Raw genomic sequence first — 27,601 nt, 5'->3', positions numbered from 1 at the left:
GTTGGGAAGTGTGTAAACCTGGCGATTCACAGACCTGTACCCCTGGGGATAAAAATATATTATATGTTTATAAAAATTTTTTTAAAAAATACCCTCACATGCTAAAGACCCTAAAAAGTTTGACAGTACTCATCTCATGCACCTCCATTCTCATCCTTTCCTGACTTTGGTCTTTAACAAAACACGGTATAGGGGCACCTCCCCAACTCAGTCAGTAGAGCATGTGACTCTTGATCTCAGGGTTATGAGATTGAGCCCTAACTTGGCATACACTTTACTTTTAAAAATTAGAAAAATAGGGCACCTGGGTGGCTCAGCTGGTTAAGCAACTGCCTTCGACTCCGGTCATATACCTGGAGTCCCAGGATTGAGTCCCATATCAGGCTCCCTGCTCAGCAGAGAGTCTGCTTTTCCCTCTGACCTCTCCCTTCTCATGCTCTCTCTCTCTCTTTCTCTCTCTCTCTCTTAAATAAATAAATAAAATATTTTTGAAATTTTAGAAAAATAAAAGTGTTTATTAAAAAAAAAAAGATAGGGACACCTGGGTGGCCCAGTTGTTTAAGCATGTGCCTTGGACTCATGTTATGATCCTGAGGTCCTAAGATAGAGCCCTGCAGTAGGCTCCCTGCTCAGCAGGGAGCCTGCTCCTCCCTCTGCTCCTCCACCGTGTTCATGCTCTCTCTCTCAATAAATAAATAATCTTTAAAAAAAAAATACAATGAATATATGGTATCAAAAATAAATGAAATGCACACACACAAACTTGACTAAACTATTTATGTGTTAAAGAGTTCTGTCTAAAATATGGCAAGCATTTTTTTCACCCATATATTGAGCACTCAGCTGAGGTCTAACACAGGCTGGGCCAAATATTGATTTTGACATTCCCAGTCTGTATCATTGTGACTTAATATACCTACTATACTAACACCTACTATACTAACACCATCACCTCCATTTACCTTGACCCAATCTTAAACTCAATATGTTTTGTATCAGAGGTTAAGAGGGGTTCAAGAACAGGGGATGGTACCAGATGACTGTAAATGTGGCCTGTCCCATGTTCACACACTTCTGGTAAAGCCCTCATCAGGGCCACCATGCTCCAGTTTCTCACCTTGTCCCTAGCTCTCCAGACCATAGGTGATGTTACCAAGGCCACATCCACTTGACTGATGACACAGTTCAGCAGAGCTGACTCATGGAATGAGTTGCTTCACGTGTATTTGAAAGAAGAGGACAGTTGTGCAAGGGGTGTTTGGGCAGGTTGTGAACAAGGCTGGATGTGAGGAAGCAAAAAGGAGGACCAGCTGATAATTATCATAGCTTCTACTGGAATATCTAGGTGACAAAGCCACCTTGGTGCCCATAGCTCAAGATGTTGCAAAAACTAAAAGTGGGTGAGTCTCATTGGCTACTCCACCCAATGACTCAATGGTATAAAAGGATTACTCTGCTTCAGTTTCATCTGGAATTAAATCATCAGTCCCATTTGCTGACCTTTTCAGTGGAAAGTGCTCAAAAAAGCACTTGAGTCCCCTTACCTGTGAAAATAACAGATTGTATTAGATTCCCTCTAGACACATCCAGTGGCTCTAAGCAGAAGTCAGGAGGAACCTGGAGTGGGAGACCACTCATACTTATATGAAACAATGGGGAACCCAGCCAGAGCATCCAAGGGTAAAGTCCTAAGATAAGAAGTCTGGTCTCTAGTTCCACACTGCAGACTAGTGGCAAATCCCTGACATAACGAATGCCTGACAACTAAATATGAATGCAAAGTTTGTTCATGAAACTGGCATGGTATATCCATTGGTCTGTTCATTCATTCAAGACACATCTTAAGGGAAACAGCTATGGCTGACATTGAGCTAGACCCTAGGAATTCATAGAAGAATAAGATAAAGTTTGCTGTCCTCAAGGGGCTTAGAGTCTACTTGGAGAAGCAAACATAGAAACAAAGAAAATAAAATGAAAGAAATACAGTGTTAGAAAAATGTCTAGCCTTAAAGGTGGGCAAGTGAGCAACTCTGCCCATGAAGGTGAGAAAGTTAATTCATGAAAGTAGAGATAATTGAGCTATGAGAAGGAATAAGAATAAGAATAAAAATGAGAATGAGAATGAGGAGGAAGAGGAGGAGGAGAAGAAGAAGAAGAAGGAGGAAGAGGGGGAGGAGGAGGAGGGGGAGGAGGAGGAGGGAGAGGAGGAGGAGAAAAGACCTAGAACCCTTCAGCTTGACCTCAAATCTCAAATTCCTGGTACTAATGAGCTATATGAAAGTCACCTGTATCCTCAGTGTCTTGGTTTATAAAATGAAGGTAGGTCCACAGAGCTCTTGTCCAGTTTATAAAGTTATGAACATCACAGAATGAATACATTGACTCCAAGTGCAGGCAAGGACCCAAAACACAAATATGATTCAGTCTCTAAAGTCAAAGTCAGCCATGAGCTCAGGCACTAAATAAGTTTCTGGTAAGTGCTCAGTCCTTAATGTTTGGCAACACTCAAATCTCAATATAACTGTAAAATTTTAGGTGTAGGACATTCCCAAATATTAGTAAATATGACAATGGTTTAGCATGCTTTTCATAACTATGCTAATAACGCAAGAGCACTTTGGGGTGTAATGAACTTATGTCTTCAGGCCAGGCAGAGTTGGAAGATGGATGATTCAGTTCAATATCATGATTCAGGTAGACCAGGGTCTAGACTGTAATTACCACCAGAGGGTACAGAGCAATAGTCATTGGTCATTACTGAAAATGGCTGTCTTGGCAAATTTTCCCCAAAATTCAGTTGACTCAGTAATTCCGTGAAACAGACTTGTACATTGTTCCAGAAAGGGTGGGAGGCCATTTTGTAGCTAATTCAAAAACCAAGGGGTCCTGAGAGGAGCTACTTGGCTCAGGACCAGGGGAACCTTGCCAAGGTATTCCTGTCACCAAACCTTTTGTTTCCAGAACAAATTAATTTGGCCTGTGACTGGGGACTCAGTGAAGGACATCCACAAGGGTTAGAGCTGAGCCTAAGCCACTTCCTAGAGAAAATTCAGCCTTATCTGCAGGTGGCTCCAAAAGCCTAGCTCCACACAGAGGCAGGCCTCCTGCCCTGCAGGTTCAGAGCACTGGCCTGACATCTCGGTTTTCATAATAGACTGTCAAACCTGCTCCCTACTTCTCTGGTTTCCAAATCCTGTGCAAATACAGTCATCAGCACTGCAGGCATATATCTGAGAGAGTACCTTCTCACTCGAGGGTCCAAAAGGCTCATCCCAAAGGAATGGTAATGATAACCATAACCAACATTGCTGCACAGCTCTCTGTAGTAGGCAGCCTTTACTCCTAACACTGGAAAAGTAGTCAGAGGAAGTTATCTAATCACTCCTGTCCCCTAAGTTCTATTTAGGAGACAAGTTAGATCACTGTAAGACTCAAAAGTCAAGTGTATTAATCTATATGCTCAAAAAGTGACCTTCCTTGGACCAAAACATTGTTTGCTGACCCAGAATTTTCTGCGTGTCTTAACAAAAGGGAGCAATGGAAACTATTTCTTTATGTTACCACACTCTTCCTGGAGACTGGGTGATCCTTGTCACCTGGTGATTCCTATTCTATAAGTTCCCACTGATAGACATTTCTTTAAAAAAAAAAAATCTCCTGGAAGAGGAAGCAAGATGGCAGAGGAGTAGGAAATTGAAATAGCATTAGGTCCCAGGAGTTCAGCTAGGTAGTTATCAAACCATTCTGAACACCTACAAACTCAACAGGAGATAGAAGAGAAGAAGGCAGCAATTCTAGGAACAGAAAATCGACCACTTTTGGGAAGGTAGAACAGAATCTAAAAGGAGGAGAAGATAAACCACGGGGAAGGAGCCATCCTGGCAAGTGGTGGAGCAGTAGAGCACAAAAACAATACATTTAGAAGTCTGCTCCACTAAGGGACATCACTCCAGAGGCTAAGTGGGGGTGGAGCCCTTGAGGAGACAATGTGGTCTCTGGACCCGCAGGGTCACAGAAAGACCGGGGGTGTCTGAGTGTGACAGAGCTGTCAGGTATTGGAACAGGGAAGCCAGCTACAGAGACAGAGCTGAGGTGGGGGGGAGTCTCAGTTTCAGGTTACCTTAAACCATGATTCAAGGCACAGTCGGGCTACTGCAGGGACCCCACAAGTCGGGGGAGAAACACCGACCTTCCTCCTCCCAGAGGAGCGGCACAGGAGTGCATGGCAGGAATCTGCTGGGTTTGGAGACTCCAAATGGGGCTGGGTGCCAGAGATAGAAATGCTCAGTCACAGGCCAGGTGAGCACAGAGTGCAGCCAGGGACCAGAAATTGGGAGGGATTGACCGCTTTTCTCTGAGGGTGCACTGAGGAGTGGGGTCTCAAGCTCTCGGCTCCTCTGGGCCAGAGATTGGGAGGCTGTCATTTTCATTCCATCCTCCAGATCTTTATGGAAAGCATTCAGGGAACAAAAACTACCGAAAGCGATCCCAAGCAGATTTCTTAGCCTGACCATTGGCTAGGGCAGTGCAATTCCACCTCAGGCAAAGACATCTGATACTCACTGCAACAGACCCCTCCCCCAGAAGATCAGCGAGAACATCCAGCCAGGACTATGCTCAACCATCAAGGAGAACAGCGGAACTCCAGAGCTATAAGTTTATAAGTTTATAAAATTCATGGCTTTTTTCCCATGATCATTTACTCTTGCAAAGTTAAGTTTTTTAATTTTATTTTTTTCTTCTTCCATTTATTAAACTCTTCTCTCCTCTTTTAACATTTCTAAACTATTTTATCCTATCAATATCTTTTTTAAAAAATCTTTTTAAATTTTCATTGTTGTAGTCATATTCTATCCCTTCATTGGATATAACCTTACTTTTTGTATAGATATAGTATTTTTATCTTTACAATTTTGGAATATAATTTCCTCTAATAGATTAAAATATACCCTAAATCTAGCTCCAACCTGATCACATTTACTTCTTTTTTTCTTCCTCCAACCAATATATTTTATCAATTCCTTTTTTTGATTCTTTTTAAGTTTTTATCTTTACAGTCTTATTCCATCTCTTCATCATGTTTACCCTTATTTTGTATATATGTAAGTCTTTAAAATTTTGGGAGGTAGTTTCTTCTAAGAGACCAGAGTACACCAAAAATAAAATGGGTGCTTCTGTTCTATTCACCAGTCTAATACATATATATGTATGTTTATTTCTATTTTTTTATTTCTTTTCTTCCCTTTCTTCTCCCCCCAGTTTCTTGTATCTTTTGATTTGGTTAGTGTATATTTTTCTGGGATCTTTGCCACCCTTTTAGTATTTTACTCTCTCATTCATATATTCGTATCTGGATAAACTGACAAGGCAGAAAAACTCAGCATAAAAAAAAAAAATAACAAGAGGCAGTACCAATGGCTAGGGACCTAATCAATATGGACATTGGTAATATGCCAGAACTAGAGTTCAGAATGAAAATTATCAAGGTACTAGCTGGTTCAAAAAAGGCATGGAAGATATTAGCGAATCCCTTTTTATAGAAATAAAATCCGTTTCTGGAGAGAAAAAATAACTAAAATCTAACTAAGTTGAAATAAAAAAAGCTACTAATAAGGTGCAATCAAAAATAGAGGCTCTTACTGATGGGATAAATGAGGCAGAAGAGAGAATTAGTGATATAGAAGACCAAAGGATAAAGAATAAAGAAGCAGAGCAAAAGAGAGACAAACAACTACTGGACTATAAGGGGAGAATTTGACAGATAAGTGATAGCATAAGAGGAAACAATATTAGGGTAATTGGGATCCCAGAAGAAGAAGACAAAGAGAGATGGGCAGAAGATATATTGGAGCAAATTATAATAGAGAATTTCCCTGATATGGTAAGGGAACAAGCATCAAAATCCAGGAAGCACAGAGAACCCCCCTCAAAACCAATAAAAATAGGTCCACACTCCATCATCTAATACTAAAACTTACAAGTTCTAGTGACAAAGAGAAAACCGTGAAAGCAGCTTGGGACAAGAGATCTGTAACACACAATGGTAGAAATATCAGATTGACAGCATATGTATCCACAGACACCTGGCAGGCAAGAAAGGACTGGCATGATATATTCAGAGCACTAAATGAGAAAAATATGCAGCCAAGAATACTATATCCAGCTAAGCTATCATTGAAAATAGGAGAGATTAAAAGATCCAGGATAAACAAAAATTAAAAGAATTTGTGAACACCAAACCAGCCCTACAGGAAATATTGAAAGGGGTACTCTAAGCAAAGAGAGAGCCTAAAAGTAAGAGACCAGAAAGGAACAGAGACAATAAACAGTAACAGGCATCTTAAAGGCAATACAAGTGCACTAAATTCATATTTTTCTATAGTTACCCAGAATGCAAATGGCATAATTGCCCCAATCAAAAGATATAGGGTATCAGAATGGATAAAAAAAAAAATAGAGCCATCAGTATGCTGTCTACCAGAAATCCATTTTAGACCCAAAGACATCTCCAGATTTAAAGTGAGGTGGTGGAAAATAATTTAGCATGCTAATGGACATCAAAAGAAAGCTGGGGTGGCAATCCTTATATCAGATAAATTAGATTTTAAGCCAAAGACTATAATAAGAGATCAAGAAGGAAACTATATCATATTAAAGGGTCTGTCCAACAAGAAAATCTAACAATTTTTTAAATGTCTATGCCCTTAACATGGGAACAGCCAATTATATAAACTAATTAATAACAAATTCAAAGAACATTGATAATAATACAATCATGGTAGGGGAATTTAACACCCCCCTCACTGAAATGGACAGATCATCTGAGCAAAAGATCAACAAGGAAATAAAGGCCTTAAGTGACACACTGGACCAGATGGACATCACAGATATATTCAGAACATTCCATTCCAAAGCAACAGAATACACCTACACCTTCTTCTCTAGTGCACATGGAACATTCTCCAGAATAGATCACATCCTGGGTCACAAATCAGGTCTCAACTGGTACCAAAAGTTTGGGATCATTCCCTGCATATTTTCAGACCACAAGGCTCTGAAGCTAGAACTCAGTCACAAGAGGAAAGTTGGAAAGAACTCAAATACATGGAGGCTAAAGAACATCCTTCTATTAATTGATCCTTCATTAATTCTTTAGAAGGAATTAATGGGTCAACCAGGAAATTAAAGAACAATTGAAAAAAGTCATGGAAACAAATGAAAATAAAATCACAACTGTCCAAAATCTGTGGGACACAGCAAAGGCAGTCCTGAGGGGAAAGTATATAGTGATACAAGCCTTTCTTAAGAAACAAGAAAGATCTCAAGCACAACCTAACCCTACACCTAAAGGAGCTGGAGAAAGAAGAACAAAGAAAGCCTAAACCCAGCAGAAGAAAACAAATCATAAAGGTCAGAGCAGAATTCAATGAAATAGAAACCAAAAGAACAGTAGAACAAATCAACAAAACTAGGAGCTGGCTCTTAGAAAGAATTAATAAGATTGATCAACCCCAGGCCAGACTTATCAAAAAGAAAAAAGAAAGGACACAAATTAATTAAATCATGAATGAAAGAGGAAAGATCACAACCAAGAGCAAAGAAAAACAAACATTGTAAGAGCATATTCTGAGCAACTATATACCAGCCAATTTGACAATCTGGAAGAAATGGATGCATTCCTAGAGACATATAAACCACCAAAACTGAACCAAGAAGAAATAGAAAACCTGAAAAGACCCATAACTGGTAAGGAGATTGAAGTAGTCATAAAAGATCTCCCAACAAACAAGAACCGAGGGCCAGAGGGCTTCCCAGGGAAATTCTACCGAACATTTAAAGAAGAATTAATACCTATTCTCCTGAAAATGGTTCAAAAAATAGAAATGGGAGGAAAACTTCCAAGCTCATTTTATGAGGCCAGCATTACCTTGATCCTGAAACCAGACAAAGACCCCATCAAAAAGGAAAATTTCAGACCAATACCCTTGATGAACACAGATGAAAAATTTCTCACTAAAATACTAGCCAGTAGGACCCAACAGTCCATTAAAAGGATTATTCACCACCACCAAGTGGGATTTATTCCTGGGCTGCAAGATTGGTTCAACATCTGCAAATAAATCAATGTGATACAATACATTAATAAAAGAACAAGAACCATATGATATTCTCAATAGATGCTGAAAAAGCATTTGACATCCTTTTTTGATCGAAACTCTTCACAGTGTGCAGATAGAGGATACACGCATAAATATCATAAAAAGCCATCTATGAAAAATCCATCATTCTATCATTCTTAATGGAGAAAAACTGAGAGCTTTTCCCCTAAGGTCAGGAACATGGCAAAAATGTCCACTATCACCACTGCTATTCAACATAGTACTAGAAGTCCTAGCCTTGGAAATCAGACAACAACAGCAACAACAGGCTTCTGAATCAGCAAAGAAGAGATCAAACTCTCACTCTTTGCAGATGATATGATACTTAGTGTGGAAAACCCAGAAGACTCCACTCCAAAACTGCTAGAACTCATACAGAAATTCAGTAAAGTGTCAGGATATAAAATCAGTGCACAGAAATCAGTTGCATTTCTATAAAACAAGAGCAAGACAGAAGAAAGAGAAATTAAGGAGTCAATCCCATTTACAACTGCACCCAAAACCATAAGATATCTAGGAATAAACTTAACCAAAGAGGCAAAGAAGCTATATTCAGAAAACTATAAAGTACTCATGAAAGAAATTGAGGAAGAGACAAAGAAATGGAAAAATGTTCCATGCTCATGGATTGGAAGAAAAAATATTGTGAAAATGTCTCTGCTACCTAAGACAATCTACACATTTAATGCAATCCCTATTAAATAACATCAATTTTTCTCAAAGAAATGGAACAAATAATCCTAAAATTTATATGGAACCAGAAAAGATCCCAAATAGCCAGAGGAATGTTGAAAAAGAAAGCCAAAGTTGGTGGCATCATAATTCCAGACTTCAAGCTCTATTACAAAGCTATAATCATCAAGACTGTGTGGTACTGCCATAAAAAAAGTACACACAGATCAATGGAACAGACTACAGAACCCACAAATAGACCCTCATCTCTAAGGTCAACTAAGATTCGACAAAGCAAGAAAGAATGTCCAATGGAAAAAGTCTATTTTCCCAATAGTGTTGGGAAAATTGGACAGCCACATGCAGAAAAATGAAACAGGACCATTTCCTTACACCACACACAAAAATAGACTCAAAATGGTTGAAAGACCTCAATGTGAGCCTGGAATCCATCAAAATCCTTGAGGAGCACACAGGCAGCAACCTCTTCAACCTCAGCTGCTGCAACCTCTTCACAGAAAAAAACATTGCCAAAGGCAAGGGAAGCAAGGGCAAAAATGAACTACTGGGACTTTATCAAGATCAAATCTTTTGCACAGCAAAGGAAACAGTCAACAAAACCAAAAGACAACTGACTGAATAGGAGAAGATATTTGTAAATGACATTTCAGATAAAGGGCTAGTATCCAAATCTATAAAGAACTTATCAAACTCAACACCCAAAGAAAAAATAATCCAATGAAGAAATGGGCAGAGAGCATGAACAGACATTTCTGCAAAGAAGACTTCCAAAGGGCCAACAGACACATGAAAAACTGCTCAACATCCCTCGGCATCAGGGAAATACAAACCAAAACCACAATGAGATATCACCTCACACCAGTCAGAATGGCTAACATTAACACGTCAGGAAATGACAGATGTTGGCAAGGATGCGGAGAAAGGGGAACCCTCCTACACTGTTGGTGGGAATGCAAGCTGGTGCATCCACTCTGGAAAACAGCATGGAGGTTCCTCAAAGAGTTGAAAATAGAACTACCCTATGATTCAGCAATCACACTACAGGGTATTTACCCTAAGGATACAAATGTAGTGATCTGAATGCATCTGAATGTTTATAGCAGTGATGTCGACAATAGCCAAACTATGGAAAAAACCTAGATGTCCATCAGCAGATGAATGAATAAAGAAGATGTGGTATAAATAAATAAATAAATATATATATATATATATTTATAATATATATACACAAATGTGGTATAAATATATATATTTATATATAATAATTATATGTATAATTATATATACATAATTATATGTATAATTATACATACATTATATATGTATATAATTTATATATAATGTATGTATAACTATAAATTATAAATTATATATTTATATATAATTATAAATTATATAATGTATTTATAATTATATATACATTATATATATAATGTATATTACACACATACACAATGAAATACTTTGCAGCCATCAAAAGAAATGAAATCTTACAATTTGAGATGACATGGATTGAACTAGAGCATATTATGCTGAGTGAAATAAGTCAATCAGAGAAAGACAATTATCATATGATCTCTCTGATATGAGGAATTTGAGAGGCAGGGTGGGGGCTTGTGTGCAGTAGGGAAGGAAAAAATGAAACAAGATGGGATCGGGAGGGAAACAAACCATAAGAGACTCTTTATCTCACAAAACAAGCTGAAGGTTGCTGGCGGGTGGTTGGGTTATGGATTTTGGGGAGAGTATGTGCTATGGTGAGTGCTGTGAAATGTGTATGCCTGATGATTCACAGACCTATACCCCTGGGGCAAATTATACATTATGTTAATAAAAATATTTTTTAAAAAGTCTCCTTGAGGAAAACAAGACCTCTGTACTTATTCTGATTTCCTTTTTGCTCTAATGCCCATGACCTAAAAACAATGTCTACTCTAATCATAAAAAAAAGTCAGACAAATCTAAACTGAGGAATATTCTACCTGACCAGCACACCTCAAGGTGGTCAAGGTCATATAAAATAAAGTCTGAGAAACTACCACAGTGTAGAGAGCCCAAGGAGAAGGGTGACTAATGTGGTATCCTGGATGAGATGCTGGGGCAGAAAAAGGACACGAGGAGTAAACAAATGAGATGGTCAAATTGAGAATGGATATTAGTTGATAGTAAAATGTATTGATATTGGTTCATTAGTTGTGCAAATGTACTACAATAATGCAAGACATTAACAATAGGGAAAACTGTGTACAGGGTAAACAGAAATGTTGCCCTATCTGCAACTTTTCTGTAAATCTGAAACAATTTATTTTTAAATTCCTTGATTAAATAAGAAATAACTTTCATGTTTCCAGGTAGGAAAGTACAAAGAGTTAAAACATCAATTCTCCTCAAGTTAATTAATACAATGGATGGAATATTAATCAAAATCATTATTCTTCTTAGAAGTAACAAATTATTCCAGAGTTTATTTATGGAAATAATCAGATGATAATAGCTGAGAAAATGTTTTTTAAAAAATTAGTGAAAAATAGGGCGCCTGGGTGGCTCAGTGGGTTAAGCCGCTGCCTTCGGCTCAGATCATGATCTCAGGGTCCTGGGATAGAGTCCCGTATCGGGCTCTCTGCTCAGCAGGGAGCCTGCGTCTCTCTCTCTCTCTCTCTTTCTGCCTGCCTCTCCATCTGCTTGTGATATCTATCTGTTAAATAAATAAATAAATAAATAATTAGTGAAAAGTGGACTTATATCAACAGATATTAACATAACTTATAAAGCTACAAAACTTTTACAATACAAGCATAAGAAAAGACAGAGATTAATGGCAAACAGTAGGCAACCAAGGAACAAAGCAAAATATATATTTAGTCTATAATAATTAATTAATTAATAATTAAACAAAAAGTGGGGAATTTAACTATAACAATTCCAAATTAATTTCATTTGAATTCAAAAAGTGTAAGTAAGAAAATATTTTTTAAAAATTGTAAAAATACAGACCACTTATCTCATGGTAGTCTTTTCAGTACAGAAGCGTAATAAGCAAGAGCAACAAAAAAATACAATTTATGTATCTACAAGTAGAAACAAAATTAAATATCACAAAAAAACCTGGAAAAAATAGATTTACAACATATATGACCAGCAAAAAGTTAATATACATTATTACTATATTAAAGAAACCCATAATGAAAAAGATAAGTGATTTATGCAAAACAAAAAAAATCGTGAATAAGAAACTCCTAGGGAGTAAATAAATACCAAGTCATCAAAAGAAAATGTTTATCAGTAGTAATCAAAGAAGTAAAATTAAAGCAACTAGTTTGCTTATCAGGTTGGCAAACAATGAAATAGTTAGAGGAATGATAATACACAGCATTGACAAAGGTGTGTGGAGATGAATGTTTTCATACAACAATGCCTGTGGGAGTTACAATTGGGACACTCTTTCAGGACAAGTTGGCACATGTAACTACAATAATAATGATGATGGCCAAGAATTTTGTGCTTACTGTGGGCTAGGCCAGGATCTAAGGGCTTACCATGTATTAGGCCACTTGGGTGTCATAGCAATTCAGTAAAAGAGGTACTGTTAATATCCACATTCACGAGGGAGGAAACTTGATCCTGCAAGATCTTCAAAGGCCGTTCAGCTGGCAGGTGACAGAGCTGGATATCAATCCCAAGTGGTCTTACTCCAGAGCCTGTGTCCTTGCCTGTGGATAAAACATAATGGATGTGCTGGGACCCAGGGATCTTGCTTCTAGGAATTTAGGCTAAGAAAATAATTGGCAATATTCACAAACTTATATATAAGGGTGTTTATTGCAGAAATTTTGTAAGAGCAGAGGAATGATTTATTAATGTAAATTATCAGCAGTGGAGAAATGATTCACTATATTGAGGTACAACTAGTCTTTAAGACGTGCTGGAGAAAAATAAAAATATGTTGTTAAGGGAAAAAGTAGGCTTTAAAATAATAAATATGGGCTGCGCTGCCCCGCATTCTGGCCCCATGGACCCAAGGCACAACCCATCCACTTACCCACAAGTCTGCCTGGATCTAGCGAGTGCCATATCTGGTTCCTCCAGCACTGCCAATATGAAGAAAGTTGTTTAACAGCTCCATCTGGAAGTCAGGCTCCACTATGTGAGGTTTCCCAGGCAGCTACAGATTTGAGACAACTCTGTCTGCAAAATGCTCAACATGACCCCTTGCTGACCAGAGTATCTTTAAGCAAGAATCCCTTCAGACCCAGGAAAGTCTGTTACTTTTTGTAATACAAGGAATCTTTGGATGGTTTTCTAAAGCATTTTGAATGAACCAGTGAATGTTTGTTTAAAGGAGAACTAAATTTGAAGCCTGTACAAAAACTTATCTCTATAACAGGTGCCATACATATAAACTTATTTTGTCGGTCCCGAACATCAACTCTCTGAATTTTCATAAATTTATTTTTTTTAAGATTTTATTTATTTAATTAACAGAGAGAGGGGGGGAAGCAAGCTCCCTGCTGAGCAGAGAGCCCAATGCAGGGCTCGATTCCAGGACCCTGAGATCATGACCTGAACCAAAGGCAGAGGCTTAACCCACTGAGCCACACAGGTGCCACAATTTTCATAAATTTCTATTTCACAAGGGTAATTATTTTATATACACTGACAGCAGCAAACAACAAAATACCTAGTGTAAATAATAATAATAATAAAATAAGGAATTGTATTCTCTAAAGTAACACAAGTATAATTTAGGCCAACAGAATATTTTTATTTTTGATGCATTCTATGTTTTATAAATGTTCTAAGTAAGCATGCACAGCCTTTATAGTAGAAATTTACATATTTCATTCATTGTTTCAAAATGATCAAGAAAAACTATTCCTTTTGATTCCCATATATGATGTCTCCTTTCCTTGGTTGTGATTTTCTATTTCTATTTCATAAAACCTGTAACATAGGTACCCTTTGCTATGGCTTTAGGAACAGTATATTAATAAATAAAACATAAAACAATAAACAATTTTTTACTAAAGCATTCATGTCAACAGGAGATGACAGTTTATCACAAACACAAGTTGTGAATTCAGAGCTAATTGATGAAGACCCTCCAGAGCATTCTCCCTGTGTCTGTGCTTCTCAGAACTTCAAGCACAAGTCCAGACAGGGATTCATGACCAAAGGAACAGGAGGAGTATCCAGCCCCACAACAGGGTGAGGAGTGCCAGGGCTCTGGGCCTTTCTCTGCTGAACATTCTCCCAGCCCCAGAACAGGCACTGTAGAAGGAGCTGGAGCATGAAAAGGATGGGGGTGGGAGTGGAGTGGAGAGGATTTCTCCTCACAGCTTGTGAAAATTGGGCAACTAGCACAATGTTCTCTCTGACCTCTAGGACCTTGAAGCCAAGACCACCAGCCTCCCAGCTGAAGGCTTTGGGGGGACAGTCATAAGTGACATTTCTTCTAAGCTTTCTGATTTAGATGGTATAGTGTTATCCAACTTCCATAGTGTGCTGAGCCTTTATTCCTGCCAGGATATCCCTTGAGATATGTGGCACTTTATGATCTAGCAAACACATTTGTACACATTATCTCACACAATCTTAGAACAGCTTTCCTAGAGCCCTGTACTAGGTCCTTGTGGTCCTGATATCTGCTTCTTCCCAGCATCCAGAACAGCATCTGTATGTGTGCACAGAGTGGCAATCAACATGGCATCAAATGGACATTCACAGTAATGTACATGATACATTCTTCTCTGTTAAATGGAGACAACAGTGCCTATTTCTCATGATTGTTGTGGAGATAAAAATCAGGTCCTTGTAAAACTCTTGTCAGTGCAGCTGACACATTGTATAGGGTAAATGAAAGCACAGACATCCCTCAGAAATATTGCAGGTTCAGTTCCAGACCACCCCAATAAATCTAATACTGCAATAAAGCAAGTCCAGGAATTTTTTGGTTTCTCAGTACATATAAAAGTTATGTAGACACTAAAACTTATATTTACTGCAATTTATTAATTCTGCAATAGCATTGTCTTTAAAAAAAAAAAAAGCCAGTGTACATGTTGTCATTTCAACAGTCTTCATAACATCTTCACCAGGAGTAGAGTCCATCTCAAAGAATTACATCTTTGCTCATCCCTAAGAAGGAACTCCTCATCCATTCAAGTTTGATCAGGAGATTGCAGCAGTTCAGTCACATCTCAGTCTCTACTTCTAATTCTCATTCTCTTGTTATTCTCTTGCTATTTCTACCACACCTACAGTTACTTCCTCCACTGAAGTCTTGAACCCATGAGGGTAGGAAAAAAGTTCTTCCAAACTCCTATTAATGTTATTTTTACTTCTTCACATAAACATGAATGTTCTTAATGGCTAATCCTTTCCAGGTTTCCAAATGACTTTGTCCAGGTCCATCAGAGGAATCACTGTCTGTGGCAGGTATTACTCTTTGACCTGTGAGCTGCAGAGTGGATGTTGTGTTAGCAGGCATGAAAACAATATTAATATTGTTGTATATAATGATCATAGCTCTTGGGTGATCAGGAGCATTGTCAATGAGCTTTTTTTTTTCTAAACCATAGGTCTCAATAATGAGTGGCCTTAAAATATTCAGTAAACTATTTTGTAAACAGATGTGCTGTCACCTAGGCTTTATTGTGCTATTTCTAGAGCTTAGGCAGTGTAGATTTCATGTAATTCCCAGGGGCCCTAGGATTTTTGGGATGGTCAATGATCATTGACTTCAACTTGAAATCACCAGCTATATTAATTAGTCTCTAATAAGAGATTCACTTTGTCTTTTGAAGTTTTGAAGCCAGGCACTCCAGCTTTCTAGCTATGAAAGTTCCAGATATCATCTTCTTTTCATATAAAGCTGTTTCATCAACATTGAAAACTTGTTATTTAGTGTAGTTACCATCATTAATGATCTTAGACTGTCAGGATAACTTTGCAGCTTTGACATCAGCCATTATGGAAATGGCTTTTTTTCTTGAATCTTATGAACCAACCTCCACTAGCTTCAAACTCTTCTGCTGCTGCTTCCTCACCTCTCTCAGCCTTCACAAAAATGAATAGATTTAGGGCTTTGCTCTGGGTTAGGCTTTAGTTTAAGGAATTGTTGTGGCTGGTTTGATCTATCCAAACCATTACAACTTTCTCTATAACAGCAAATAGATAGTTTTGCTTTATCATTTGTGTGTTCACTGGAGTAGCACTTTCAATTGCCTTCAAGAACTTTTCCTTTGCATTCACACTTGCCTAACTGAATCCAGAGACTTAGCTTTTGGCCAATCTTGGCTTTTGACAAGCCTTCCTTACTAAGTTCAGTCATTTCTAGTTTTTGATTTGAAATTGGGAGACATGTGACTCTTCCTTTCCTTTAAAAACTTAGGAGACATTGTAGGGTTATATAATTGGCTAACTTTAGTATTTTTGTGTCTTGGGGAATAGTGAGTTCTAAGGAGAAGGAGAGAGGCAGGGGAAAGACTTGTCAGTGGAGCACACACGCAAGTTAGAACACATGCAGCACTATGATTAAGTATGCCATCTTATATGGAAATGGTGTTTGGTGTCCCAAAACAATTACAATAGTAACATCCAAGATCACTGACCATGGATTACCCTAATAAATATAATAACGGTGAAAAGGTTTGAAAGATTGTGAGCATTACTAAAATGTGAAACAGAGACATGAATCGAGCAAATACTGTTGGGAAAATGGTACCAATAAATTTGTTCCATGCCGAGTTGCCACAAACCTGCAATTTATTAAAACTACAATATCTGCAAAGCATAATAAAGCACAGTTCAATAAAATGAGGCATGCCTATATCTGAAAAACCAAAGAATTAAAGCATGAAAGGCATCCCACTTCCCTGAACTCAGAGGTGCGACTGCCTGCAGAGTTGCAAAGCCCCAGGGTCCTGATGTACCAGAAAGCCTTGCAGGGTGGGGTGGGGTTATACCCCATTTCACCATTGTCTCCTCCACCCACTTATTCTTACAGCTGAGCACTTAAGAAATCCCTTTCTCTTGTCACCAAAACATTGCAGAGGAAAGGCAGCACCTGAGGGGCCATGTTGCCAAACTGCCCTGCCAAGCTCTGTTGGCAGAGTCAAGGCATGTCCTGGGAGCAGTTTTTCCAGAAGCGATGATGGATTTGTGCTGATCCAGTCATTCCCTCATGATAAAAGAAACAAGCCCCTCGCCCTGGCCAACCCTGGAGGTCTTACCTACTGCCTCTACCCTGGGAGGAGGGAACAACCTGAAGAACATGTAGCTCTTCAGGTCTTCCACACTCCTTTTCCTCAGAAGGACACCTGGACATCTCCTCACACACCAGATGGTGCCCTGTGGGACCATTTTACCACAGAATGAGTTGTCTCTGGGTACTGCTGCTTTCTGCACTCACTTCCCTTTGGGAATGTTCTTGGCAACAAAGGAGTAGTGGACTGTGCCAAATGAACACTGGCACTCACATACTATGGTATTTGAAGCCAATTCCTTGGCTTCCCTGAGCCTTCATTTATTCAACTGCAGGATGGGAGTAGAAATGATGCCAAGATCACAAGTTATTTTGAAGATTAAATAGCTCTGTGATTACTAGTCAGGGCAAAGGTATTTGATGATTTACTTGTTTGTTCTGCATGAAATTATCAGACAGGCCAATGTAGTCAGTCAAACTCAGTCATGGTTCTAAGATTCACCTTCCAACATTTCTGGAGGCCAATGCCAGCCCCTGTCTGGACCCCATTCCCACTGGGCTCTCTCCCCCACAAGCTCACTCCCACCTCAAGGCAGCTCAGTTTTTCCTCAGGGTGCCACTCTTTGAAGAAACAGCTTGTACAATTAAGATATAATCATTCTTATCCTTTCTAAAAAACTTGGTAACTGCCCATATCCTTTAAAAGTAAATTCCTTAACATGGCTTTCAGACCCCTTCATGATGACTCACCCCTCCCTCCTCATGTACACCACACCACAGACCCATGCTTCTCAGGCCCTACAGTGGCCTGCACACTCCCTGCTGTGTTACACCCAGGCCTTCACCCATCCCTCTCCCTTTGCCTCAAATTCCTGCCCACCCTTTTCTCCTTATGATATATTCTGAAGGATCCTTGGGCCAGTAAGACCCCACCACACTTTTAAGTGCCTCTAGAGTGTGTCCCTGTGTGTCACCTCATGGTGCAAACATTCATCAACATGTCTGTCCTCCAGACTAAACCTTGGAGAGCAGGGGCTAGGTCTTCTTCATCTTGGTATCGCCAGCTTCTCCCCACAGTAGTGGCTACCATTCTCTCCAGAAGGGAATTCTTTTTATAGTCTGCTTCCAAGTCTCCAGCATCTCCAGCCAGCCCATCTGTCCTCCTAAAGGGCCAGGTATAGGCCCCCATTACTCTCTCGGAGGCACGCAGCACAACTCAACTCCCTACCTACTGGCCCCCATCACAAATGAAAACTTACATGCATTTACATTTGCATTTAACTATATGTGTATGTATCTCACCTGTGAGCAAAAACCAAGGTGCTAATTATAGCAACTTTCTCAAAGTTTAAGAATGGGGCTTGTGGCTATGGAAAAGAGTAAAAAAGATTGGCCAACCAAAGCTTGAAACCAGTTTCATATCATTTTGTTAAGACAAATGAAATTAACTTCCAGAGATAAGCTTTATCACAATCTGAGGGTAGTAAGGGTAATGGTAATAATAATAATTAATCACTTATTAATCCTAGAATAATGCTAACATCAGTTGAATTTTTCTGTATGTTGAAAATAATATTAAGAAACCTAATATGAACTGATTCAATGTTCACACCTATACAAAGGATCCACCACTTACAGTTGTGTGACCTTGAGTAATTTTGCCTCCATTTCCTCATTAGTAAAGTAGGGATAGTCACGACACTTACATCATTGTAATTAAATTAATTATTATATATAAATGCTTAGTAAGCTTCCCCCAAATGTGAACAACCCCCCAAAGTTAATCTGAACCTAAGGTTATTAGTCCTAACCACGAGGTCTACTACTTCCCAGGGGCTACATGGCTCAGGTTTCCCAAAGAGTAAGAGCTAAAAGCAACAGGTGGAAGAAACAGAAGGCAGATATCTACTCATTATATTTCCCCCTAAAAAACCTTTAAATAAAATGATAAATGCAGCAATTTTATATCTTCTCTACCTTTGAGAAACTATTGTTCATGTGTATATGGAAGCATATATAAAAATAGGCAAATAAATCTTATTTGGAAGAGTGAAAATCAAAGCAATCTACAGCCATGAATTTATAAATGGCTAAGAAGACTGTGGGAGAACTAGTACATTACTGAGAAATAGTGACAAACAACCTGTGACTTTATACCCTTTTATAGTATGTGCAGGGTGCTGCTCTAAATTAACTCATTTAATCCACACATGAACATAAGGTATACAAGTATACTATAATCCCAATTAATAAAGGAGGAGACCGAAGCTAAGGCGGGGTCAATAATTTAGATCATGCAAATAATAAGTGACAAAGTTGTGATTTGAATCCATGCAGTCTGGCTCCAGAATCTATCTTCTTCCCTATTCTCCTAATCTACTGTTGAATGAAAAAAAGCAAGAGCAGACTGACACAGAAAGTATGTGTACACACAAATGTACACACAATATAATACTACATTGTTCCTAAATATGTACATAAATGCAAGAAAATGACCTACCAAAAAAGTCATATTGAATTATAACACTGGTTTCCTGTGCAAGGGAACAAAATTTAGGCACAAGGATTGGGAATGGTGACCAGAAAAAAAATTTACCCTGATCCAAAATTGCTTAACTTTTGCAAAGACAAGGAATTTCAGTATTGTAGACTAATTAGAAACTTATAAAATAAAAATAGCTAGAAGGAACCAGCTATTTCAAATTAAATGAGTTCCCTAATCTTAAAAGGATTCACAGACCTGTACCCCTGGGGATAAAAATATATGTTTATAAAAAATAAAAAATTAAAAAAAAAAGAAGAAACTATAATAAATCAGTCATTATATTTTGATAAAGATAAGTTAAAAAAATATTTTGAGTTTTATGCATAACTTGAAAGATATGTGTGAGACTAAAGAGGCATGAAATTAAAACCTGTGGCATTGCTGGGGGGAGGGGGTTTGGGAGAAGGGGGTGGAATTATGGACATTGGGGAGGGTATGTGCTTTGGTGAGTGCTGTGAAGTGTGTAAACCTGGTGATTCACAGACCTGTACCCCTGGGGATAAAAATATATGTTTATAAAAAATTAAAAAATTTAAAAAAAAAAGGATTGATAATCTATAGCTTAGATTGCCATTCTTAAGGAGTTCTTTGGAAGGGGTCCAAGCATCAATGAGTGAGTGGGCTACAAAGCCACCTATTGGCCCACTCTAGCTGGTTGTTATCTTAGGTAAATAAACACAACATGCTGCAAGTTATTCATCATCTTTTATCATCAAACCTCTCATGCTTCTTGTCTGCCTTAGCTCCATGAAACACATTGCTTATATTCACCCAAATGTAATTCTAATTACTTTTAATTTCTGTCCATTTTTCTAACTCTATGTCTTTACCATCCTAAGTAACTTTAACTCTCCTTCTAGCTTTTTAGTCAAAGATGACTATTCATCGGGACCCCTGAGTGGCTCAGTGGGGTAAGCATCTGCCTTCAGTTCAGGTCATGATCTGAGGGTCCTGGGATTGAGCCTTGCATTGGGCTCTTTGCTCAGCAGGGAGCCTGCTTCTCACCCCCCCCCATCTGCCTCTGCCTACTTGTGATCTCTGTCAAATAAATAAAAATTCTTTTTTAAAAAAGATGAATATTCATCAACCCCCAGGTGTTCTCTTCCCCATGCTAGTTGTAATGGTGGTGGTGGTGAAAATGAGTAGTGATGGTGATGGTGGTGGTAACAGAGGTAAGGGTGAGAATGAATCATGGTAGTAGTAGTAGTGGTAACAGTGGTGGTGGTGGATATGATGGAGATGGTAACTGATGGTGGTGATGGTTGTGGCACTGATGGTGGTGGTGGTGGTGACAGTGGGGATGGCAGAAGTGGTGATAGAAGGGATGACAGAGGTGATAAAGGTGGTGGAGGTGAGGGTGGTGAGAGTGAACAGAGGTGGCAGTGGTAGCACTTGTCATCATGGTGGTGATAGTGGTAGAGGTGGTGGAGCACCAACTAGTAGCAATAGTAGTGATGGTGAGAATTAGCAGGGCTGACAGGTGTAGTAATGGGGATAGTGGTAATGACAATGTTGTTGAAGCAGATGATAACATAAGGTATTTGGCCCTTGATGTAGTACTGAAAGACTTGACAATATAGGCACAGTAGAAATGGCATTGAAGATGATAAAATAGAGATGTTGAGTTCAGACTAGGCAAAAAAACAAAACAAAACAAAACAAACAAAAAAAAACAAACAAAAAACTCCTCTTAAACCAACAAACAAACAAAAGACAAAGCAAAAAGCACCTCCAAATGGAGGACAGATCACCTGGTTACTAAGACCACAGTCTCTCCCTTCACTGGCCATTTGGCAGGACAAGCAGAGGGAAAAGTAGTGAGAACAGCAAAGGGAATGATACTTTCCAGGCTAGGTGGTCTGCAGGATAGCACTTTCTCCTTTCCAACCACAGTAGTTTGTTCTGTATCTCAGCCTTCCATGTCCACTTCATTTTGGGCTTGTCCAGGATGGCAATTTCTGTATGCATTTGAGAGAAAGAAAAACGGGAAAAGAGTAGAAAGTAGGGTAAGCCCACCAATGCAGGTTCTTCAGTTCTCTCGAAGCCCACTGCGAGCTAAACTTGGCCAGACCTGCCAGAGCCTGGCCCTACTGGTTATCATTTCCTATGGTGAGATGTCAACAGGGAGGAGTGTGAGGCCACATTCCAGTGGTAGTGGCAAGGCCCTACCAGCCACACCTGGCTCAACACCCCCACAGACACAGGGCCCTGCTGAGGGATACTTGGCCTGTTCTGCCACAGATAGCAAGATAAACTATTAGGTTCAGAAATCAGAACACAATTTATTTTTAAGAAAAACAAATTGCTGTGCTTATAACATCCTGTGTAAACAGAGTAACCACCATACCATGGCATCTCTGGAATTCAGTGGCACTTCTGAGATTCATTCCAGCAAAGGCAACAAGTAAGATGGACTCAAATCAAGTTCCATTTCCATCAGCCAAGAGTTTGGCTGAAGCATCTTCACTGTCTCACATTTGATTTCCTGGGAATTAGGCACAATAGACCACAATTGCCATCACCATGCTCTCACCTTTTTTTGGTGTCTTCCTCTGCAAATACTGGCCTTCCAAGATCAGACACTGACTGAGCAAGGCTCAGGGTTAAGTGTGGCATACATCCTGTCTGTAGTCAAGTCTTAAGGGGTGATGATAATGGATGATGATGGTAGTGGCATCACTAAAGACTCCCAACCAGGCCTAAGTGACCTACTCACCATGACATGTTTATCTTCCAATGAAATAGCATCTTTCTAGAGCCATAAATGCCAAGCATCTCTGAAAATCCTTACTCTTTTCTTCTGCTTCCTCTTCTTCTCTCAAATATCTGCTTACCTGTTCCCTACTATGTACAATCACCTTGTTTATAATATTCTCCTATATCTATAGGACATCACTGCATGATAGACATTGGGCTAAGTACTACACATTGGATGGTTGGTAAGTTTCAGTTCTGTCCTCAAGTTCTTAGCACTGCAAAGAAGACAGACATTAACACATAACGTAAATAAAATATGGTAACTGGTCTTTAAAAATATAAGCTCAGGGGCTCCTGGGTGGCTCAGTGGGTTAAGCCTCTGCCTTCAGCTCAGGTCATGATCTCAGGGTCCTGGGATCTAGTCCTGCATTGGGCTCTCTGGCTCAGTGGGGAGCCTACTTCCTCCTCTCCTCTCTCTCTCTCTCTCTCTGCCTGCCTTTCTGCCTACTTGTGGTCTCTCTCTGTCAAATAAATAAATAAGTTCTTAAAAATATATAAGCTCAGATCATTCTAGAGGGTCAGAAAGGGGGCACATTACCTAGTATTGAAAAGACCTCTCAGATTGCATAATATTGCTTGACTGAGAACCTCCTTTCCAACCAGCCCAAAGCAAGGTTGACTTGGGGTCCCCAAACCTGGACATCCCCTGCTGAAGAGAGCCACAATGATGCCCTCTCTTCCATCAAGGAAACTTAATAAGTTAGTTTTAATTCCAGCTGTTGTAAATGGTTAGTATTCTTCATTTCTAATGGCTGAATAATATTCCATTGTATATATGAATGTGATAAGGTTTAAACAAAGAAACACTAGAATATTTAACATAGTGTTTGTCACATAGTAATTGCTCAACAAATCAAGTTTCAACATTGGTAATAATAATATTAGTGAATGAGTAACTCAGAGAAGAATATGGAAGAAAACTGGACAAAAAGGATAAAGCCAGCCAAACATCCAACCCAACATTAACCATAGGGAATGCAACCTCACTGGATAAAATCTGCCCTTGAAAGATTTCCCCTGATCACATCTCCACACTCAACCCCCTAATGACACCTGACATTTTACCATAAAAGCTTCATCTTTTCAGCTATAATTATGACCTTTCAAACTATTTGCCCCCTACATGGAGACTTACATTGAACTACTATCAGATGTCTACACTCTAGTTTAAATGGATCGCACAGTCTTTCCTTGAGTTTGGCACTTAATCAAACACCTACTATTTTCCAATAGCTTTTCCAAATAATAGACCTGCTTAATCCTCACAACACCCTCAAAACATAAGCAGACCAAAGCCATTTTACACATGGAGATACAGGTTCAGAAAGGTTAAGTAATGTATTTATGGCCCTATAGCTAACAAGTGGTGGAGCCAAGATTCTGCCCCATGTTTCCTGACACTGCTCGGTCATCAAAGTCTTGCCACAATGCAGAGACCATTTCAGATAATGACCTGGGTGCAGAATGGAAGAGGCTGGGGCTCCAAAGGAAGGAATAGGGCTCAGAGGACACACTGCCTGTTCAGGATGACTCTGGCCTGCCCCTGAAGGAAGACTTAGCTCCTGAGTCTTGGTGCTCCCCAGGTCCATATTGTTTCAGCAGGACAGAGCTGGGCCTACTCTCACAATGGAGCCATTTCCTACCTTCAGCTGAACCTGAGGCCCAACTCCTATACCAGAGTCTGTATTTCCCAGGAAGATGTTTGGAACCCTTCAAAGGAAAATAGCAGGGCCTATGTTGTAATCTAGGGTTTCCAAAACCTCAGTAATTCATGTTCCTCCTTCACAGTTTTTCCCATATCCATGTATTATTAATACTATATTAATCCTTGCATTATTAATACTTTTCTCTAAATCCACTATTTTTACTTTGCCAAATTTATTTCAAAAGGTATATTACCACAATATTACCTTCTTTTATCTTATCCTAAGCAATAATATCCATAAAAATCATAAATCTGAAGTGCTTGTTCTAATACATATTAATCATAGTTGAAAAATATAGATAAATATTTCTAAAAAACATTTCAAAATTTATAAAAATATAGCCTTTGTATTCTATTCATGGCAGGAAGAGATGGTTAAAGGAAAGATTTACTTTGACAATTTATCCAAATTAGCAAATACAGGATAATATTAAAACTATTAGGATCTTTTGAAGGTCAAAAGTAATTTTTTTTTTTTTTTAAGTAAACTCTACTCCTGATGTGCAGTTCAAACTTGCAACTCCGAGATAAAAAGTCACATATTTTACCCACTGAGCCAGCCGGGTGCTGCCAGGTGCTTTTTCTTTTTTCTTTTTAAAGTAATCTGTGCTCCCATCATGGGGCTCAAACTCACACTGAGCCAGCCGGATGTCCCAAAAGGAACATTTTAATATTTTATTCATTCTTTTTGCAAGGTTTTATCATCCAGTTACATGTTTATATATGTCTAATAAATATTTTCTACCCCCATCCAGAATCTCAAACATAAACAAGACATTTTCATTTTTTTTTTAAAGGGAGAGATGTAGAGGAATCTCTTTTTCTCTTCATTCTTAAATGCTCAAATAAGTGATTATATTCCCGGATTCTATTTCCTAATCTCCTCTCTTCAACTAAAAATATTCAAACCATGGTCCAGTGTTGAAATTTGGTTCTCTCATATATTATCCAATAATTGTGAGGTTGATATTATTCTGAACCTTACTTTAAATTCTGAACCTTACTTTAAGGTAACACTTTAAGGTAAAGTCATGTGACTTGTCCCAGATTCCAAGACTATTTAAGGCACTAACTCAGGCATCAGATACATGGCCTAGCACAAACATCAGTAGTTTTGTAAGTGTGGGGAGAAAAGTAGTACATTTTTACAATAAGGAATGTTTGTGATTCATTATTGGAAAGCACACCTCATTTTATGTAACTCCTCTGTAACCTATATAGGATCCAGCAGGGATTATGAGGAGTAAAATGTCTTAATTAATCATGGAGAGCAATTAAACACCAAAGGATAATTTAATTAGATATTAATATTGATCATATTGAAATGAAATCACAGCAATAATTCAGAAACTTTCTAAAAACCTTCATAAAACTTCTAAAATGATGTAATGTCCAACTATCTCCTTCTTTGGGGCCCAAATGGGTCTTATAACTTCATGCAGTTGCCAGAATGAGATCAGATAACCCAAATTTGGGAAGGTAAAGAAAGTCAGTATTTTGGCCAGACTCAAACTACTAGTGTTACAAAACCTGCAACAGTTCTCGTGCCCTTCCTACCCTCTTTTCTTTCTTTTTTTTTTTTATTAATTTATTTATTTTCAGAAAAACAATATTCACTATTTTTTCACCACACCCAGTGCTCCATGCAATCCGTGCCCTCTATAATACCCACCATCTGGTACCCCAAGCCCCCACCCCCCCACTTCAAACCCCTCCGATTGTTTTTCAGAGTCCATAGTCTCTCATGGTTCACCTCCCCTTCCAATTTCCCCCAACTCCCTTCTCCTCTCTAACACCCCTTGACCTCTATGATATTTGTTATGCTCCACAAATAAGTGAAACCATATGATAATTGACTCTCTCTGCTACCCTCCTTTTCTTTCTTTCTTTCTCCTTCTGTTCTCCATTTCATTCTTTCCATTTTTCTTTCCTTTCAATAAACACTCAGCGCCTCTTTGTCCATAGGCTCCAGGTTTACTAAGAGCTGCAAATGCCATCCTTGTCGTCCAGGAGCAAACAATCTTGTCAGGGAAGTGAAAATAGGACAGAGACTAAATATGTTCCCCACCCAGGCTAAGACACAATATCCAGGCCACTGACAATTCCAGACGTGGGCAGATGGAGAGTACATCATTCATTCCTCCATTCTACCAGCATCTACAACAGGCTATGCCAGGCATGTGCTGATGCTTGAGATGTGGGACAGTGAACAAGACCCAGCTCCTGCAAGGAGCTCCCAGTCTGGCAGAGGGGGCAGGATTACCATGCTGCAGATAAGGTGCTCTCTCAATCAGATGGGGTGTTGAGCAAGGTTTCCTGGAGGGATGATGTCTGATAGAATATTAAAAGGAAAATCAGAGTTAAACAAACCAAGGAAATAGGGCATGAACAGATTCAAGAAAAAAAAAAAAAAGGAGAATATACAAGCCATTAAACACAACCAACTCAGTGAGAGAGAGGATCATTGAGTTTGTCTGGAGCAAAATGCTTCTATAGGAAAACAGTCAGATGTGGGGAGTACTGAACCACAAAAGACCCTTTGGACTAAAAAATCTGGGCTTTGTCCTGATGTGGGGCAAATCTACTGCCATGGCTAGAGACACAAATCATGGAAAACGATGTGGGTCAGTCTCTGTGGAGGCTGAGGCTGTCTGACAGCAGTTCCAGGGCCAGGATTCCCAGGAGAGAGAGAACAGGTTCTGTGAGGAAGAGTCTGACATGAGGAGCAATACTGAAGTTCCCGGAAAGGAGACAGACACAGACATGTATACCTACATATACACAGACATGTATACCCACATCTCACACACACACACACACACACACACAGATGTATGCACACATGACATGTACATGTGAACATTTGTATACACACCACATGGACACTTTGACATGTGCATATATCACACATGTCTACATACATCATATGCAGAGAAACATGTATAAGCATATAACATGTACATGCAGATATGTGTACATGCATCACACATGGACACCTACACATCATTCATGCTGTACATACATCACATGTGCACACCCATTCACATCCACATGAAGGTAACATTAGAGCCAAAGCCCAAAGATGGAGAAACCTATCTACAGTTTTCACTATTTTCCAATCCTAACTCAAAACCCCACTCCCAAGAAGGCTTATCCACTGGCTTCTTTTCTCTACATCCCCTTGTCCCTCAGGTGCTTGAGTATCATTGAATTCAAGCATCCTAAATAATTTGTTTTCCAAACACCCTACTAAACTGCTGACTCCTCTGCCCTGTCCCCCTACTGCCCCCGCCCCCTGCAACACACTAAAAGGTTTGCAACACACAGATGCTAAGTGAAGTAAGTCAGTCAGAGAACGACAAATACCACATGATTTCATTCATGGGTGGAATTTAAGAAACAAAACAAATGATCAAAGAAAAAAAAGAGAGAGAGATAAGCCAAGAAACACAATCTTAAGGATAGAGAACAAACTGATGGTTATCAGAGGGGAGTTGGGTGGGGGATGGGTGAAATAGGTGATAGGGATTAAGATGTGC

At 39.1% G+C, this 27,601-nt stretch overlaps 1 long non-coding RNA gene and 1 pseudogene across 2 annotated transcripts in view; both read left to right on the top strand.

Moving 5' to 3' along the window:
- Positions 1-27,601, top strand: part of LOC309842017 — a 273,345-nt gene that overhangs the window by 91,835 nt on the left and 153,909 nt on the right. The window lies entirely within an intron of this gene.
- On the top strand, positions 12,862-13,127 carry LOC309842504 (guanine nucleotide-binding protein G(I)/G(S)/G(O) subunit gamma-5 pseudogene; annotated as a pseudogene). The gene has a single exon. The product of its transcript is annotated as a guanine nucleotide-binding protein G(I)/G(S)/G(O) subunit gamma-5 pseudogene (transcript).

This window comes from Mustela nivalis, assembly GCF_964662115.1.
Source record: "Mustela nivalis genome assembly, chromosome: 10".
Lineage (NCBI taxonomy): Eukaryota > Metazoa > Chordata > Mammalia > Carnivora > Mustelidae > Mustela > Mustela nivalis.
This window is presented reverse-complemented; position numbering and strand designations above follow the sequence as displayed.